Source organism: Mustelus asterias, chromosome 26 (genome assembly GCF_964213995.1).
Source record: "Mustelus asterias chromosome 26, sMusAst1.hap1.1, whole genome shotgun sequence".
Classification (NCBI taxonomy): Eukaryota; Metazoa; Chordata; class Chondrichthyes; order Carcharhiniformes; family Triakidae; genus Mustelus; species Mustelus asterias.
In genome coordinates, this window is record NC_135826.1 from 18,720,105 (window position 1) to 18,737,812 (window position 17,708).

Genomic DNA, 17,708 nt, shown 5'->3' on the forward strand with positions numbered 1-17,708 from the left:
TAAAATGTTCCAATCAAACAAAAACTTCCCATAGACAAAAAACCCTTTCCACAGGTTTAACACAGCAAAGACTAATGCTCACGTGATACTGGAACTGAGTCCTTTGGTTGGAGAATTGAAACCCTGACATCTCAGCCATGTAACTTCTAGCCGCCCTCTGAATACACGCAGAACAGTTTATAGTCGGAACTGCTTCCCAGAGCACCAGGGAGAGACTCTGGTCGAGCCACCAATAGCAGATTTTCTATTCCAGGAAGGCCAGAAGCCTTGCTTTCAGCTAACCAACAGAATTTCCAAACCAAACAGGGAGAGAGAGAGAGAAATAGTTCTTTTCAGCTTGATGTCCCTTCTAAAATGAAAACTGCAGCCAGCCAAAACAGAAAATGAAACCTTAAATTCACCAGGAGGGAAAAAAACTGTCCAGAACGCATGACCTGCCAACTAATTTTCCTCCTCAAAATTCAGGGTCATAAAAGATCCCAAAGTAAAAATAAACAAACCCCAATTAACCACTGAAAGAGCAATAAAAAGACTTCACCAGCCAACTCGGCAAAAGTGACATAAGCTGAGGCTGGGAGAGCTGCAGAGAACACAACTAAAAATAAACATTTCTTAAAGGTACACTGACGTCACATTGGACTGTGGGAGGAAACTGGAACATCCAGAGGAAACCCATGGGGAGAACGTGGAAACTCCACATAGATAGTCACCCAAGGCCAGAATTGAACCCTGGTCTCTGCTGCTGGGAGGCAGCAGTACTAACCACTGTGCCACCATGCCAGCTCCACATGCACAGTCATTTTGTGGCAAAAGACTTATTGGATCTGGACATAATGGTGTGCGAACAATCACCTTGAATGAGTTATGCCACCATTTGAAGAGAAGTTTCAATCATCAAAGGCATCTTCCAGTGAGGTTTAACCAGGAACTCAAATGCTTTTGCCATTTCTGAGCCCAGGGGTGCTGAGGGCAATTTTTGTCATTCTCCTGCCTAAGGTTAGCGAACTCAGTGCAAACTGGGGATCAAATTTAGGACCTTATTGATCTGTATGGCTCTGTAATAAACTGAGTAGTACATCCACCCAAAAATCCATCATGACTTTAGTTTTGTTTCATTGTTCTTGTAATAGATTGTGGAACATGCCATTCCAGGAATGCATGAGAAGAATGTTTCCACAGTGTTTTACAATCTGCTTCCATTCTAATATATATATTTACAAAATATTAAAAATCTTACATCTCTGCACACTTTTCCCATTCAAATCTCCCAAACATTTTCCTTTATAACCCTTGTGTTCACATTGACAATGGGAACTGTTAATGTAAACTTGTTGGACTCTGGGAGAGACTCGGAGACAAAGTGAGAACATAGCAACATAGGAATTAGGAGCAGAAGTAGGCAATTCAGCCCTTTGAGCCTGCTCCGCCATTCAATCAGATCATGGCTGATCTCTCCCTGGTCTCAAATCCACCTCCCCGCCTGTTCCCCATATCTCTTTAACCCATTTTTAAAAATCAGAAATATATCTATCTCCTTCTTGAAACCAGCCTGAGGATTAATGGAAATTGGACCTTGGACTTCACTTGCATTCTTGGGGAGAGTTCCTGGCACTTATCTCACCCACGGGTATCTCGTCTGCCCAACACTGTCCCCCCACTGTCCCCGCCAGGGGGAAACCAATTTCAGGCTCCACTGGCAGTGACCTTCTGGTACACTCGGAGGAAACCGTTTGCAAAATCAAAAGGGGAAGAGTTTGGGGAGCAACCCAGCTTTTCCTAGCTCATGGATAAGATGTTTGATGATTGATAACTTATCTTGGCTCGGCAGCTATGGGGGTGGTGGGGGGGTCAGGGCGGGGGGTGGGGGGGGGGTGGGGGGGGTGCGGTGGGTGGGGGTGGAGGTGGTGGGGGAGCGGAAGACATCCTGAGCTGAGCAGGAGCCAAGTCCAGTTCTGCTCATGAGGTAAATACTTTGGTCCAGGATGCCCAAATAATGGGGTGGCATGGTGGCACAGTGGTTAGCACTGCTGCTTCACAGTGCCAGGGACCCGGGTTCGATTCCCGGCTTGGGTCACTGTCTGTGTGGAGTTTGCACTTTCTCCCCATTTCCTCCGGGTGCTCCGCTTTCCTCCCACAATCTGAAAGACGTGCTGGTTAGGTGTATTGACCTGAACAGGCGCTGTGAGACAATGATTGTGGCGACTAGGGGAATTTTACAGTAACTTCATTGCAGTGTTAATGGAAACCTTACTTGTGACTAATAAATAAACTTTGACTACACTGCATCTTGGCTCTTGTGTTCAATGCCCTCCTCAATGGAAGGATGAATATTATTATTTAAGTATATTACTGATATGGTTATCTGTGACAGCTGTGCTGTCATTGCTTCAACTCATTTCTTCTGATTTGGTATTAGTGTGAAGGAAAATTTTATTTAGCTGATAACCTTTCAGCGTCAACTCTTGAAAGACATTTTTAATCTGTAATCCTTTCTTCTGCTGTCAGAGAGGTTTGATGTCTTGTGCCTTGCATTCATCTCCCAGAAACAGCCGAGCAAAATCCCCTTCTATAGAGATTGGCGCTGCTTCTGATAAGTATGTTGGCATGGGAGGGAAACCGAATCAGACGTGGGAAGGACTTTGAAGAATTAGGGTAGGCAAAAGGCTGGACGTTTTAACAGAATGACTGTAAGCTTAAAATCAATGGCTTGGCTTTTCCTAATTGCTCAAATAGTGCAAACCAGAATGTCCTCAGGCTCAACCTCAGGACTATGCTACTGGGGAGGCAATGGTCTAGTGGTATTATTGCTAGACTATTAATCCAGAAACTCAGCTAATGTTCTGGGGACCCGGGTTCAAATCCCGCCACGGCAGATGGTGGAATTTGAATTCATTAAAAAAAATCTGGAGTTCAGAATCTACTGATGACCATGACACCATTGTCAATTGTTGGAAAAACTCATCTGGTTCACTAATGCCCTTGACGGAAGGAAATCTGCCATCCTTACCTGGTCTGGCCTATATGTGACTCCAGAGCCACAGCAATGTGATTGAACCTGAAGTATCCTCCAAGGGCAACTAGGGATGGACAATAAATGCTTGCCAGCCAGCGATGTCTAAGTCCCACAAATTAATAAAAAACAACACCCAGGCAGACTGGGGATAGTGGTAGCATTGGCCTCACTATCCCTTGGCAAGGGAGAAGGAGGCAGACCATGGTGTTACCTGGGTGTTACCATTCATAGAATCATAGAATCGTTATAGTGCAGAAAGAGGGATATGGGGTAGGGCCTGGGTGGGATTGTGGTCGGTGCAGACTTGATGGGCCAAATGGCCTCTTTCTGCACTGTAGGGTTTCTATGATTTCTAAGAGGCTATTCGGCCGATCAAACCTGCACCAATCCCACTTAAGCCCTATCCACATAACCCCACATATTTACCCTGCTAGTCCCCCTGACACAAAGGGTAAACATAGCATGGCCAATCAGCCTAACCCATTCATCTTTAACTCTGGGAGGAAACTAGAGCACATGGAGGAAACCCACGCAGACATGGGGAGAACGTGCAAACTCCACACAGTGACCCGAGGCCAGAATCGAACCATGGTCCCTGGAGTTGTGAGGCAGCAGTGCTAACCACTGTGCCAATGTGCCGCCCATTGACCAGAAAATTAATTGGTCCAGCCATATAAATACTGTGGCTAAAAAAGGAAAGAGGCTGGGAATTTTGCAGTGACCAACTCACCTCCTGGGTGGGATTTACTGATCTCGTTTGTACCCGCCCCACTGCCAGCAAGAATGGAGAATTTGCAGCTCCGCCAAAACTCCATTCATTGCAGCGGCACCGGAGAATCCCAGCCCCGGGCGAGGTCGGAAATTTCCGATGCTTGACCCTCCCCAAGGCGTATCCACCGTCTACAGTCAGGAGGGCGATGGAACACTCTCCACTTGCCTGGATGAGTGCAGCTCCAACAACACTCAAGAAGCTCAGCACCATCCAGGACAATGCAGTCCGCTTGATTGGCATCCCATCCACTACTTTCAACATTCACTAATCACTGTGTCACCGTGCTGCCCGTTACAGCTATTTGAGCGAGATAACACTTCAGTGAAGTACCTTGGCATGCTTTATTATGTTGCAGGCACTGCATAAGTACAGATCATTGTTATTGTGATAATGGAGGGGAGCCAAGACCTTCAGAAAGACAAGTTAGTCAAAGCTTTGGGAAGTGAAGGAGAGGGAGGAAAACTGCTTTACTCAGCTGCTTTTTTCAAGATTTCTGTGTAAGCTGTCTTCAGGCACAATGTGACTGCATGAAGCACATTCTCTGAATCCCCTGTGTGTGTTTTATTGTGATTTATAACTCCCAGTCACCCTCTCTCTCTCCAGTGACAATGTTCAGTTGGTTCAGGGATGGCAATGCAAACGGAATTTTTTGAAGATTTAATTTGGAAGGAATTGCAGAGCAGAAAAACGTTTCTGAGGATAATTTCAGTTTGTGAATCAGATTCCTGAATAACAGATTTCCCCCCCACCGCCCCCCCCCTCTTTGTAGAGTAAGAATTACATATGATAAACCACGTGGTTTCTGTTGCCATGGTACCTCTTAGCATATAACCCTTGGCCTGCCGAGACCCGCTGACAACAGGGGATTCCTAATGTATCAGGTCGTATGTAATATAATTTGAGATGGGCGGCACGGTGGCACAGTGGCTAGCACTGCTGTCTCACGGCACCAGGGACCCGGGTTTCATTCCCGGCTTGGGTCACAGTCTGTGTGGAGACTGCACGTTCTCCCTGTGTCTGCGTGGGTTTCATCCGGGTGCTCCAGTTTCCTCCCACAGTCCAAAAGACGTGCTGCTTAGGTTCATTGGCCATGCTAAATTCTCCCTCAGTGAACCTGAACAGGCACCAGAGTGTGGCGACTAGGGGATTTTCACAGTAACTTCATTGGAGTGTTAACATAAGCCTACTTATAGAAATTATAGAAACCCTACAGTACAGAAAGAGGCCATTCGGCCCATCGAGTCTACACCGACCACAATCCCACCCAGGCCCTACCCCCATATCCCTACATGTTTTACCCACTAATTCCTCTAACCTACGCATCTCAGGACACTAAGGAGCAATTTTAGCATGGCCAATCAACCTAACCCGCACATCTTTGGAATGTGGGAGGAAACCGGAGCACCCGGAGGAAACCCACGCAGACACGAGGAGAATGTGCAAACTCCACACAGACAGTGACCTAAGCCGGGAATCGAACCCAGGTCCCTGGAGCTGTGAAGCAGCAGTGATAACCACTGTGCTACCATGCCGCCCCCTTGTGACACTAATAAATAAATATCAATAAATAGAGAAGAGAAAGACATACATTGATATAAAAAGCAATATTGTGTACATCGGAAAGGCTTCAAAGAGCTTCAGACTTTGGAGGTTGCATAACTTCCTAAACATGACAGTCATGCACAGCAAGATCCCGCAGAGGGCAGAGAGATAAGCCAATAGTTAATCTTTTTGTTTTTTGGTGGCTGGAGGATTGTTGAGCAGAGGTCCTCCCAGGTTTGTTTTGATGTTTAGCGAGGTGGGAGGGTGGATTTTAACTGTTTGGTGGTCGGCGGGCAGGGGGAGAGGTTGGGGCAGTGGCCTGCTCCCTCAGGATGGAGGCCTGGTCCATCTCAAAGGCCTGGGAGCTAAATTCCCTGGAGTTGGCGGAATATTGGGTGGCCTAGATGATGAACCGGGTTCGTAAGAAGATAGACCTGGTGAGATAGGTACTATCAGGAGAAGGGGAGAAAGTGTCCCATTCACCCAGTTAGGAATATAGAATTCCTACAGTGCAGGAGGAGGCCGTTTGGCCCATCGAATCTGCACCAACCACAATCCCACCCGGGCCCTATTCCCCTAACCCTACGTATTTACCCTACTAACCCCTACTTAATTGACACTAAGTGGCAATTTAGCACAGCCTAACCCAAAGAACAAAACAGCACAGGAACAGGCCCTTCAAGCCTGCACCGATCATGTGTTCCTAACTAAACCATCCGTTTGTATCCCTCTATTCCCAGTCTGTTCATGTCCGTACATCTTTGGACTGCGGGAGGAAACCGGAGCACCCGGAAGAAACCCACACAGACAACGTGCAAACTCCACACAGACAGTGACCCAAGCTGGGAATCAAACCCGGGTCTCTGGCGCTGTGAGGCAACAGTGCTAACCACTGTGCTACTGTGCTGTCCTATATATAAATACGGATTCGGGGCAGACATAGGTCACTTAGCCCCTTGGCCTTTACAATTCCAGGGTGTAATTTGGAGATGGTAGCATAATGGTAATGTCACTGGACAAGTAATCCAGAAGCTCAGGCTTATGTTCTGAGAACTTGGGTTCAAATCACACCATGATATCCAAAGATGTGCAGGTTAGGTTGATTGGCCATGCTACATTATCTCTTAGTGTCCCAAAATGTATAGGTAGCAGAGTAAATATGTGCGGATATGGGGATAGGGCCTGAGTAAGATGATCTGTTGGAGAGTCGATGCAGACTTGATGGGCCGAATGGTCTCCTTTTGCACTGTAGGGATTCTATGATACTATGACACCTGCTGACATTTAGCTTCAATTGATAACTCTGGAATTGTAAGCTAGTCTCAGTAATAAATTCCATCTGGTTCACTGATGTCCTTTAGAGAAGGACATCCGCCATCCTTACCTGGTCTGGCCTTTATGTGTCTCCAGACCCCATAGCAACATAGTCGACTCACAACTGCCCTCTGCAATGGCCTAGCAAGTGTCTCAGTTCAAGGACAATTCAGAGTGGATAATAAACATTGGCCTTGTCAGCCACACTCACATCTCATGGAAGAACAAAAGAAGACCGTGGGAGGAAACCGGAGCACCCGGAGGAAACCCACGACAGACACGGGGAGAACGTGTAAACTAAACACAGACAGTGACCCATGGCTGGAATTGAACCCGGGTCCTTGCACTGCGAGGCAGTGGTGTTGACTACTGTGCCACCATGCCGCCCTTTGCCTCTGTGCCGCCCTTTCATTCAGGGAGAGTTCCCCTTAGTTGAAGGGTCAGTCATAAGGGGTCATAGGTTAAAGGTGAGGGGCAGGAGGTCTGGTGGGGATGTGAGGAAAAATGTTTCACCCAGAGGGCAGTGAGGATCTGGAATGCACTGTCTGGGAGGGTGGTGGAGGCGGGTTGCCTCACATCCTTTGAAAAGAGCCTGGATGAACACTTGGCACGTCACAACATTCAAGGCTATGGGCCAAGTGCTGGTAAATGGGATTAGGTGGGAGGTCAGGTGTACCTCACATGTTGCTGCAGAGTCGATGGGCCGAAGGGCCTCACTGTATGATTCTATGATTCTATGACCGTTTACATAGGATTCCCAACTCTGGCTATACCTGTGGATTTTATCACATGACATCCAGGCACCGACCGCCAATATTTTTATAATAAAAATGAAAAATATAAAGTATTTTTTATACCTCTATGGTTTTCTTTTTCTTGGTCGTGTTTGCAGCATTTGTTGATGGGAAGGCAATGGCCTAGTAGTATTATCGCTAGATTATTAATCCACAAGCTCAGCTAATGTTCGAGAGACCTGGGTTCGAATCCCGCCACGGCAGATGGTGGAATTTGAATTCAATAAAAAATATCTGGAATTAAGAATCTACCGATGACCATGAAACCCATTGTCGATTATCAGTAAACCCATCTGGCTGACTAATGTCCTTTAGGGAAGGAAATTTGCTGTCCATACCCGGTCTGGCCTACATGTGACTCCAGAGCCACAGCAATGTGGTTGACTCTCAACTGCCCTCAGATAACTAGGGATCATAGAATCCTACAGTACAGAAGGAGGCCATTTGGCCCACTGAGTCTGCACCGACCACAATCCCACCCAGGCCCTATCCCTGTAACCCCATGCATTCACCCTAGCTAGTCCTTCTAAAGGGCAATTTAGCTTGGCAAATCCACCTAATCCGCACATTTTTGGACTGTGGGAGGGAGCACCCGGAGGAAACCCACGCAGACATGGGGAGAATGTGCAAACTCCACGCAGACAGTGACCCAAACTGGGAATCGAGCCTGGGCCCCTGGCTCTGTGAGGCAGCAGTGCTAACCACTGTGCCACCGTGCCGCTGGATGGGTAATAAATGCTGGTCAGCCAGCGACGCCCATATCCCACGAATGAATAAAATAAAAATTAATAGGCTATCCAGTGAGAGTTGTTAACCACAAGTGCACTTGTGCCTGTGGGAAGCTGTGGTCACAGGATACACAAGTCAGAGAACTGGGTCTACAGTGTTGTCTCTCTGACTTTGGCCTGTGTTTCCACATCTTCACCACTGCCAGCACGGAGCTTAGCATCGCACTGACAAAGGATGACTTTGAACCAAGGGGAGATAGTCCTGGAACAATGAGGCCGGTTTTGTATGAATAATTTGCAAAAAAATGCCACCCTTCCTTCTGAAAAAGGTTCATACTGATGTTGATGTTATAGATCCCTTGGTAAAGATATTCTGAATACTTACAGATGATTTTTTAAAAATCGATTAAACCTTTGCTTTCTGATGTTGGGAAGGTGCATCTGCAGATTTTAAATTATACGAGATCTGGGTTGGTGCAGGTCTCAGAATAGCTGTAAAAAACACGAAAGACGCAATAAAATGTCATTAGAGAGCGGAATCTTCTCTGCTTCTTTCAAGCATTTGTGCACCATATAACATAGAAAAAGGACTATCACCAGCTTTTCAGGGCAGCTAGGAGTGAACAATGCCAACCTCACTTGGGATGCCCACATCCCGGTGAATGAACAAATAATTATGAGAGGCAGATATCGCCGGTTATGTGATTTTTCATTCATCCCGCAGGCCGAAGGATTAAAGAGGATCCAGTTGTACAAAACAAAAGATTCCTTCGTTTGTAATACTTTTTGTTTGCTTCATGCAAGGTATGTTGGCATCGCTGGCTGGACTAACATTTATTGCCCATCCCTGTGGAGCAATTAAGAGTCAACCGTGTGGCTCTGGAGTCACATGTAGGTCAGACCAGGTAAGGACGGCAGATTTCCTTCCCTAAAGGACATTAGTGAACCAGATGGGTTTTGCCGACAATCGTTTCATGGTCATCATTAGACTTGTGAATTTTAGATTTTTATTGAATTCAAATTTCGCCATCTGCTATGCTGGGATTCGCACCTAGGTCCACAAGAACATTACCCAGGGTCTCTGGATTATTAGTCCAGTGACAATACCACTATGCCACAGTCTCGCTGCAGTAAGGTCAGAATATTCCAGGATGCACATGGTCTTGTCTGAAATTCCTCTCTGCTCCGATTGCGAAGTTTCTAATCCATTTATTTTGAACAGGTTGACTGGTTGTGAAGGGGATCTCACTGAATGTGTTAAGCCCTTTAGGCTCTTGCATAATCAACAAAGTGACGCCATTGGGGATTTGGAGCTGGGATCTATTGCCCTACATGCTGGTTCCCTGGTTCCATCAGGCCTACTGGTCATTTTGTTGTGGGGACAAGTGGGGGAATCGGTTGGGATACCTGCCCTCAAGCATCATAGAAACACACAAACATATAGAAACAGAGAAACTAGAAGCAGGAGTAGGCCATTTGGCCCTTCGAGTCTGCTTTGCCATTCATTTTGATCATGGCTGATCATCAAATTCAATATCCTGATCCCAACTTCCCCCATAATCCCTTGATCCCTTTAGCCCCAAGAGCTATATCTAATTTCTTCTTGAAATCACACAACATTGTTTTGGCCTCAACTATTTTCTGTGATAGTGAATTCCACACATTCACCACTCAATACTTTTCAAACAATACTTTTCACTGTATACCAATACATGTGACAATAATAAATCATATCAAATTCTCTCTGGGGCGAAGAAATTTCTTCTCACCTCAGTCCTAAAAGGTTTACTCCTTATCTTCAAACAATGATCGCCAGCTAATCAGCCTCACTGGGAGGCCAATTTAGATAGGCTGACTGGAATCTTCCAGTTGGTCTCGAGGTTCCCTCAGCAGTAGGGGCCAGTTTAGGTGCCTGAAGATGGGCAGTTAGTGGCAAGCCGGTGGGCCCATGGTCCATTCTTGCCCACCTGGATGCAGGAGCAACCACAGGCTGCCTAGTGGATGGGTTCCTGGAAACAGTCCCAACCTCTGTTTCCTGCTTTGGGGGCAACATCCAGTCCACTGAGTCAGCTAATGAGTTGGTGGTGGGCTAAGGCTTACAACAAACAGAGTTTATTTACTCAGCAAACAACAAACAGAGTCTACTTAAACAATGGCTCTCTGTGGCTCGTGGTAATGTCACTGGACTAGTAAGTCAGAGTTAATGATTTGATTTGATTTGATTTTTATTGTCACATGTAATAGTATACAATGAAAAGTATTGTTTCTTGCGCGCTATACAGACAAAGCATACCGTTCATAGTGAAGAAAAGGAAAGGGTGCAGAATGCAATGTTACAGTCATAGCTAGGGTGTAGAAAAAGATCAACTTAATATAAGGTAGGTCCATTCAAAAGTCTGACGGCAGCAGGGAAGAAGCTGTTTTTGAGTCGGTTGGTCGGTTGGCAATTGTATAACACACTCCACTACCCTGTGGAGTGCTTTACATTTTTAATGATTCGTATACTTAAACAGACAAAGCGTAGATTGGAAAAACATCAGCATCAGTGCTAATTGTATTATAATAGCGTGAATACTTCAACTCTGATTAATCCAGTGGAAATGTAACAGTCATTATTTCCGTGTGATTTCTTCAATCAATGCAGTATCTAGGTCAGGCTTTGAACTTTATTGGGTAAGCGATTGTGATATTATTATTGCAGGTTGTGATATTAAATCATACTTAACAGTGGACGGAATCTTCCCGCTTGGTCATAAATCTTGGTTCAAGTCCCATTTCAGATATGGGGAGGCGATGGCCTAGTGGTATTATCACTAGACTATTAATCCAGAAACTCAGCTAATGTTCTGGGGACCTGGATTCGAATCCCGCCACAGCAGACAGTGGAATTTTAATTCAATACAAATAAAAAATCTGGAATTAAGAATTAACTGATGACCATGAAACCATTGTCGGAAAAACCATCTGGTTCACTAATGCCCTTTTAGGGAAGGAAATCTGCCGTCCTTACCTGGTCTAGCCTACATGTGACCCGAGAGCCACAGCAATGTGGTTGACTCGCAACCGCCCTCTAAGTTAAGTTTAAGTTTATTTATTAGTGTCACAAGTAGGCTTACATTAACACTGCAATGAAGTTACTGTGAAAATCCCCTAGTCGCCACACTCTGGCGCCTGTTTGGGTACAATGAGGGAGAAATTAGCATGGCCATTGGTCCTAACCAGCATGTCTTTCGGACTGTGGGAGGAAACCAGACCACCCAGAGAAAACCCACGCAGTCATGGGGAGAATGTACAGACTCCTCACAGACAGTGGCCCAAGCTGAGAATTGAACCCAGGTCCCTGGCGCTGTGAGGCAGCAGTGCTAACCACTGTGCCACCCTTAAGGGCAACTAGGGATCGGCAATAAATGTTGGCCAGCCAGTGATGCCCATGACACTAATGAATGTAAAAAAAAAATCTAGGCTGACATTCCAGTGCCATATTGAGGGGGTGCTGTGATATTGTTGATGCAACATTAAACCTGAGCCTTTTCCGAATCTAAAAGACCCCGCGGCACTATTTTGAAGAAGAGCAAGGGAGTTTTCCTTGGTATCCTAGCCAATATTTATCCTTCAAACAACATCGCTAAAACAGATAATTGTAGTGATTTGTCTCATTGATGTTTGTAGGATCTTGCATGTGCTGTGTTTCCAAGAGCGATTATACCTCAAAAGTGTGTCAAGCGCTTTGGGATGTTCCGTGGCCCCGAAAGATGCCACATAAATGCAAACCTTTCTTCTTATTTCTTTTTACTGAGAACTTTCTAGTTCAACTCTTGGTCCATGCTGCTCTCAGCTGTCAGAGCATTAAAGTTTGCCTCAGCATCACTAGCCTAGGCAGGAAAGGAAGAGCAAATAGTGCTCATATGATCATGCGTGGGCTGGAGTCAGCACCCTGACATGCTAGCGGGGCCTGGGAGAATCATGGCATTAATTGGGCCTTACACAGGACTCTGTGTGGGACTTTCCCTTCATCTCCAGGGACCCCCCTCCACCACCACCACCCCCACAGTTCCCACCTTGAGTTAAAATTGGAGGCTTGCAGGTTGTGTGGGATTTTCGATGATCCAGCACGTCTTGCAGAGGTTGCTGTGGCAGGGTTGTGTGATATCGTGGTCACTGTTCTCCTGAAGGCTGGATAGTTTGCTGCAGACAATGGTCTGTTTGAGGTTGCGCGGTTGTTTGAAGGCAAGAAGTGGGGGTGTGGGGATGGCCTTGGCGAGATGTTCGCCTTCATCGATGACATGTTGAAGGCTCCAGAGAAGATGTCGTAGCTTCTCTGTTCTGGAGAAGTACTGGACAATGAAGGGTACTCTGTCCGCCGTGTTCCGTGTTTGTCTTCTGAGGCTTGCAAAATCTCACTAACTGTCTGGCTGGAGACAATTCACACCTCTTTAACCTGTGCTTAACCCTCTGTCCACTCACATTGTCTGTACCTGTAAAGATGTCGTCTACCTGATACGCTGCAGGAAAGGATGTCCCGAGGCATGGTACATTGGGGAGACCATGCAGACGCTATGACAACGGATGAATGAACACTGCTCGACAATCACCAGGCAGGAGTGTTCTCTTTCTGTTGGGGAGCACTTCAGCAGTCACGGGCATTCAGCCTCTGATCTTCGGGTAAGCGTCCTCCAAGGCAGCCGTCACAACACACAACACAGAATCGCCAAGCAAAAACTGATAGCCAAGTTCCGCACACATGAGGACGGCCTCAACCGGGATCTTGGGTTCATGTCACACTATCTGTAACCCCCAGGACTTGCCTGGGCTTGCAAAATCTCACTAACTGTCCTGGCTGGAGACAATTCACACCTCTTTAACCTGTGCTTAACCCTCTGTCTACTCACATTGTCTGTACCTGTAAAGACTTGATTACCTGTAAAGACTCGCATTCCAACCATTATCTTGTAAATTGAGTCTGTGTCAATGTATGCCTTGTTTTGTTTGTGAACACAACTCTGCACTCACCTGAAGATGGAGGAGCACTCCGAAAGCTTGTGCTGCCAAATAAACCTGTTGGACTTTAACCTGATGTTGTGAGACTTCTTACTGTGCTAACTCAAGTCCAACACCGGCATCTCCACATCATAGCATCTGTGGAGACAGAATAGAGCCAATGTTTCGAGTCTGGATGACTCTTCGTCAGAGCTGGTGGTGAGCGATACAGGCTAAAAGGCTCCCAGCTTTAAGCCTGTGCTGAATTAGTTGATCTGAGTTAAAGCTGGTAATGGCACTTTGCAGTTGCCCTCAGTGATTCGATTTGATTTGATTCATTATTGTTGCATGTATTAGTATACAGTGAAAAGTGTTGTTTCCTGCGTGCTATACAGACAAAGCATATCGTACGTAGGGAAGGAAAGGAGAGTACAGAATGAAGTGTTACAGTCATAGCTAGGGTGTAAGAAAGATCAACTTAATGCGAAGTAGGTCCATTCAAAAGTTTGATGGCAGCAGGGAAGAAACTGTTCTTGAGTCAGTTGGTACGTGATCTCAGACTTTTGTATCTTTTTCCCGACGGAAGAAGGTGGAAGAGAGAATGTCCAGGGTGTGTTGGGTCGTTGATTATGCTGGCTGCTTTTCTGAGGCAGCAGGAAGTGTAGACAGAGTCAATGGATGGGAGGCTGGTTTGAGTGATGGACTGGACCTCGTTCACAAACCCTTTGCAGTTCCTTGCGGTCTTGGGCAGAGGCAGGAGCCATTCCAAGCTGTGATACAACCAGAAAGAATGCTTTCTATGTTGCATCTGTAGAAGTTGGTGAGAGTCGTAGCAGACATGCCAAATTTCCTTAGCCTCCTGAGAAAGTAGAGTAAAAGTAAAGAAAGTAAAGTGGTCAGGGTGGGTCGGGGCAAATACATCAACCAGGTTGATTGTGGTTCAGGATGCATCCTGAGAAAGCTCCAGGAGTTCTATGGCGCATCTATAATGCAATATGTGATTCAGGGATGTGGGGAACCTGTGGAAGAACTCTGAGCACTAGTTGTTTAGTAATCTGGGTTGGAAAGTGTGACTTGGAATGAGGACTTGGTCTCAATCGTAATCAGTTGCATAGTTCGTTGGCAATTCAAGACATTGAACTTTGGTGGAGAAGCGTTTGCAATAGCAATGTTTGTCTAGGGATGTTGGCCGATCTTCTGTCAATGTTGTGTCAGAGATGCAGTTACATGAGCTGCCCCTCCTTCCCCACATTCACCCTTTTATTTTTTAAGCTCCCAGATAAAGAATGACCAATTAGGTAAGATACTTTAAGCTGGTCGATGGGCTAGCACGATGGCACACTGCTGCCTCACAGCGCCAGCGGCCCTGGTTCAATTCCGGTCTCGGATGACTGCCTGTGTGAAGTTTGCATGTTCTCCCTGTGTCTGCGTGGGTTTCCTCCAGGTGCTCCGGTTTCCTCCCACACTCCAAAGATGTGCGGACTAAGTTGATTGGCTGTGATAAATTGTCCCTTAGTGTTGGGGGTTAAGCAGGGTACATACATGGGGTGACAGGGATAGGGCCTGGGTGAGATTGTTGTCGGTGCAGCCTCGATGGGCCAAATGGCCTCCTTCTGCACTGCAGTCATTCTATGAATAAGAGTCTGTGCCTTCAGAAGAGGTGGGAAAATCCTGGATAAGTTACAAGCATGTTGAAGTCAGATCCTACCCAGGGTCTGGAATCACTCACCATTTAACCGTTAATACAAGTCGCTAAAATCATTGTGGTGTTCAGTTCAGTAATGGAATCAAATCTATAAGAAAATAAGTGGAACATGCAAATCAATGGAGAATGAAATTATAATGTTTGTGCATTAAATTTGATCAAAATCTCTGCTGTTCTGGAACAGACCTATAAAATCTAGCCTTGCTTACGCGTTTCCTGTTTATACACCTCATGTTGTATCAAAAAATACAGCCGCAAACATAGCCAAGCACTGCAAATGAGCGGTCAAATACATCAAGTCATCTTGCATTCGTTCCCATCAGGTGCCAAAAACAACATTTCCGGACAAACCAGGTTTGGAGGCGGATAATGGGGTCAGGGGGCTCAAAAATCTAATTGAGCCTTTGGCATTTGTCTTCAGAATTTTTCACCAGGCGGCAGCTGTAAGTGATGGACCCCACGCTGTTAGACCTTACTTAGAGCATGTGTTGTGAGTGCAGTCCACGCGGAGTGGGGCTTATTAATGTGGAAAGGCAGACAGTCGGGTTCACAGTGGGGATTTAGTCACCTTACTGAAGTCCGGGGTGGAAGAAAAATGTTTGTTATTGCCATGAGCAATCGTCCACTTTCCCAGCGCCCAGCAGGAATCTCTGGATAATGATCTTAGTGGAGTAAGATAAGCCCCTTGTCTGCCCATATAGCCCCTGACCCACGTCTGTTGTCAGACAAGTTATGGAGGCGAAAATATAGCCAAACCCACTCCTGCCATCTTAACACCACCCCTGCACCCTCCCTCCCACCCAAAGCCCTCGCTAGCACCATTCCACCTTGTACGCAAACTGGTTAAAATCTCATCCCACCAGCCTCAAAGAATGGAAATCAGTAATGTTCATGAAGAGTTTATTTATTAGTGTCACAAGTGGGCTTACATTAATACTGATGTGGGAGATGCCGGCATTGGACTGGGGTGGGCACAGTAAGAAGTCCCACAACACCAGGTTAAAGTCCAACAGCGCTCCGAAAGCTCGTGAAACCAAATAAACCTGTTGGACTTTAACCTGGTGCTGTGAGACGACTTTTACTGTACATTAACACTGCAATGAGGTTACTGTGAAAATCCCCTCGTCGCCACACTCCAGCACCTGTTCGGGTACACTGAGGGAGAATTTGGCACGGCCAATGCACCTAACCAGCATGTCTTTCGGGACCGTGGGAAGAAACCGGAGCACCAGGTGGAAACCCACGCAGACACGGGGAGAACATGCAGACTCCGCACAGACAGTGACCCCAGCCGGGAATCGAACCCGGGTCCCTGGCGCTGTGAGGCGCTGTGAGTGCTAACCACCGTGCCATCGAGCCGCCCCAGATCACAAAATCTACAGATTTTGCTTTCTGCTCTTTTTTTTAACCAAATGGGGGATTATTGATTTTACACATTGAAAACCAAAGGGTAGAACTTTCAAAATATTTAAGCAATAAGCTAAGTGATCATTAATATTTAATAGCACTGCAATGTAATTGTGATCGTAAACTGCTTGATTTATGTAAGCAAGGGAGTGCAGATGCTTCAGAGGCCTGCTGAGATTAAACATATCACTCTTGTTGCCATGGTGATGAAAATCCCATGGCAGTGAGTGAAGGTTGTAGAACTCTTGGCTGTAATTCCCTCTGACAGAATAATTGACATTTGCTGAAGCTTGAAAGGTTTGTGTGTTGAGTCCGTGGAACTAGATCATTAAAAGTCACTCAGTTCCACATGGTCCTAAGCCAACCTGAAGAGATCCTGGCAGCTTTATTCGGAGATAGATGAAAAATTGGTTCAAAATGAAGGGAAAGCTAATCATCAAACCTTAACCAAAAGAATGACTCCTAACAACAGAAATTGGTATTTGCTCAATGAGCCTGGCTCATGTGCCTATGAAGAGATGATAATCTTTATCCAGCCTGCATACATAATTGATGTGGTATGGGGGAGGGGAGGCTGCTATTCAAATTGCTGTTGAAATAATTCCAAGGCATGAAAAGGGGGGAAAAAAATCATGTCATATTAGCGTCACAAGATAGTTTGAGGCAAGCTTCAAACAAAATGTCTGTTGTTGCATGTGAAATAGTAGATAGACTGTCAGAATTATATTCTCGCCCCAGGGAATTGCCAATCATTCTTTGAGAGGGAAAGCTTTCCTCACACATCGGCACCTATGCTTTTCAACTCTCCTTGTCCTTTTTCATGTTCATCTTCTTTCTCGGAGATGTAGATGGAGGCTCTCTGTTTCTGTGCTCCCTTAAACATAGCTTCCTGCTGGTTAATGGCACTGGAGATGCTCGACTCCATTCAGGACAAAGCAGCCTGCTTCACTGAGGTCCCGTCCACCACCTTCAACGTTCACCCCCTGCACCACCGAAGTTAAAAGGCAGAATGGGAGAAAGACTTGCATTTATATAGCGCCTTTTACAACGCCATGACGTCACAAAACACCTCACAGCCTTTTGAAGTGTGGCCTTTGTTGTAACGTAGACTACAAGCCAACCAAATGGCACACAGAAAGTTCCCACAAACAACAATGACCAATTAATAACATTGAACCATTTTGCGGTTCTGCACTAAGTCAACATCTATCCACTTGTGCTTATTCAAAGCACAGAATGTTTCATTCATTCCCAACATTTTCTGGATATTATTAAATTTGATCAGTTTGCTAATGTTTCACTGGTATTTGAAGCATCAACTCATTAACATTCCATTGCACTAATCCGGACATAATGAGCCCTGGAAATTGTTACAGGATCCAGGCCACCACTTTGAAAATTCTCAACATAGCACCAACTTCTGGCTCCTGTACTCCATTTGGACTATTCTTCTGAT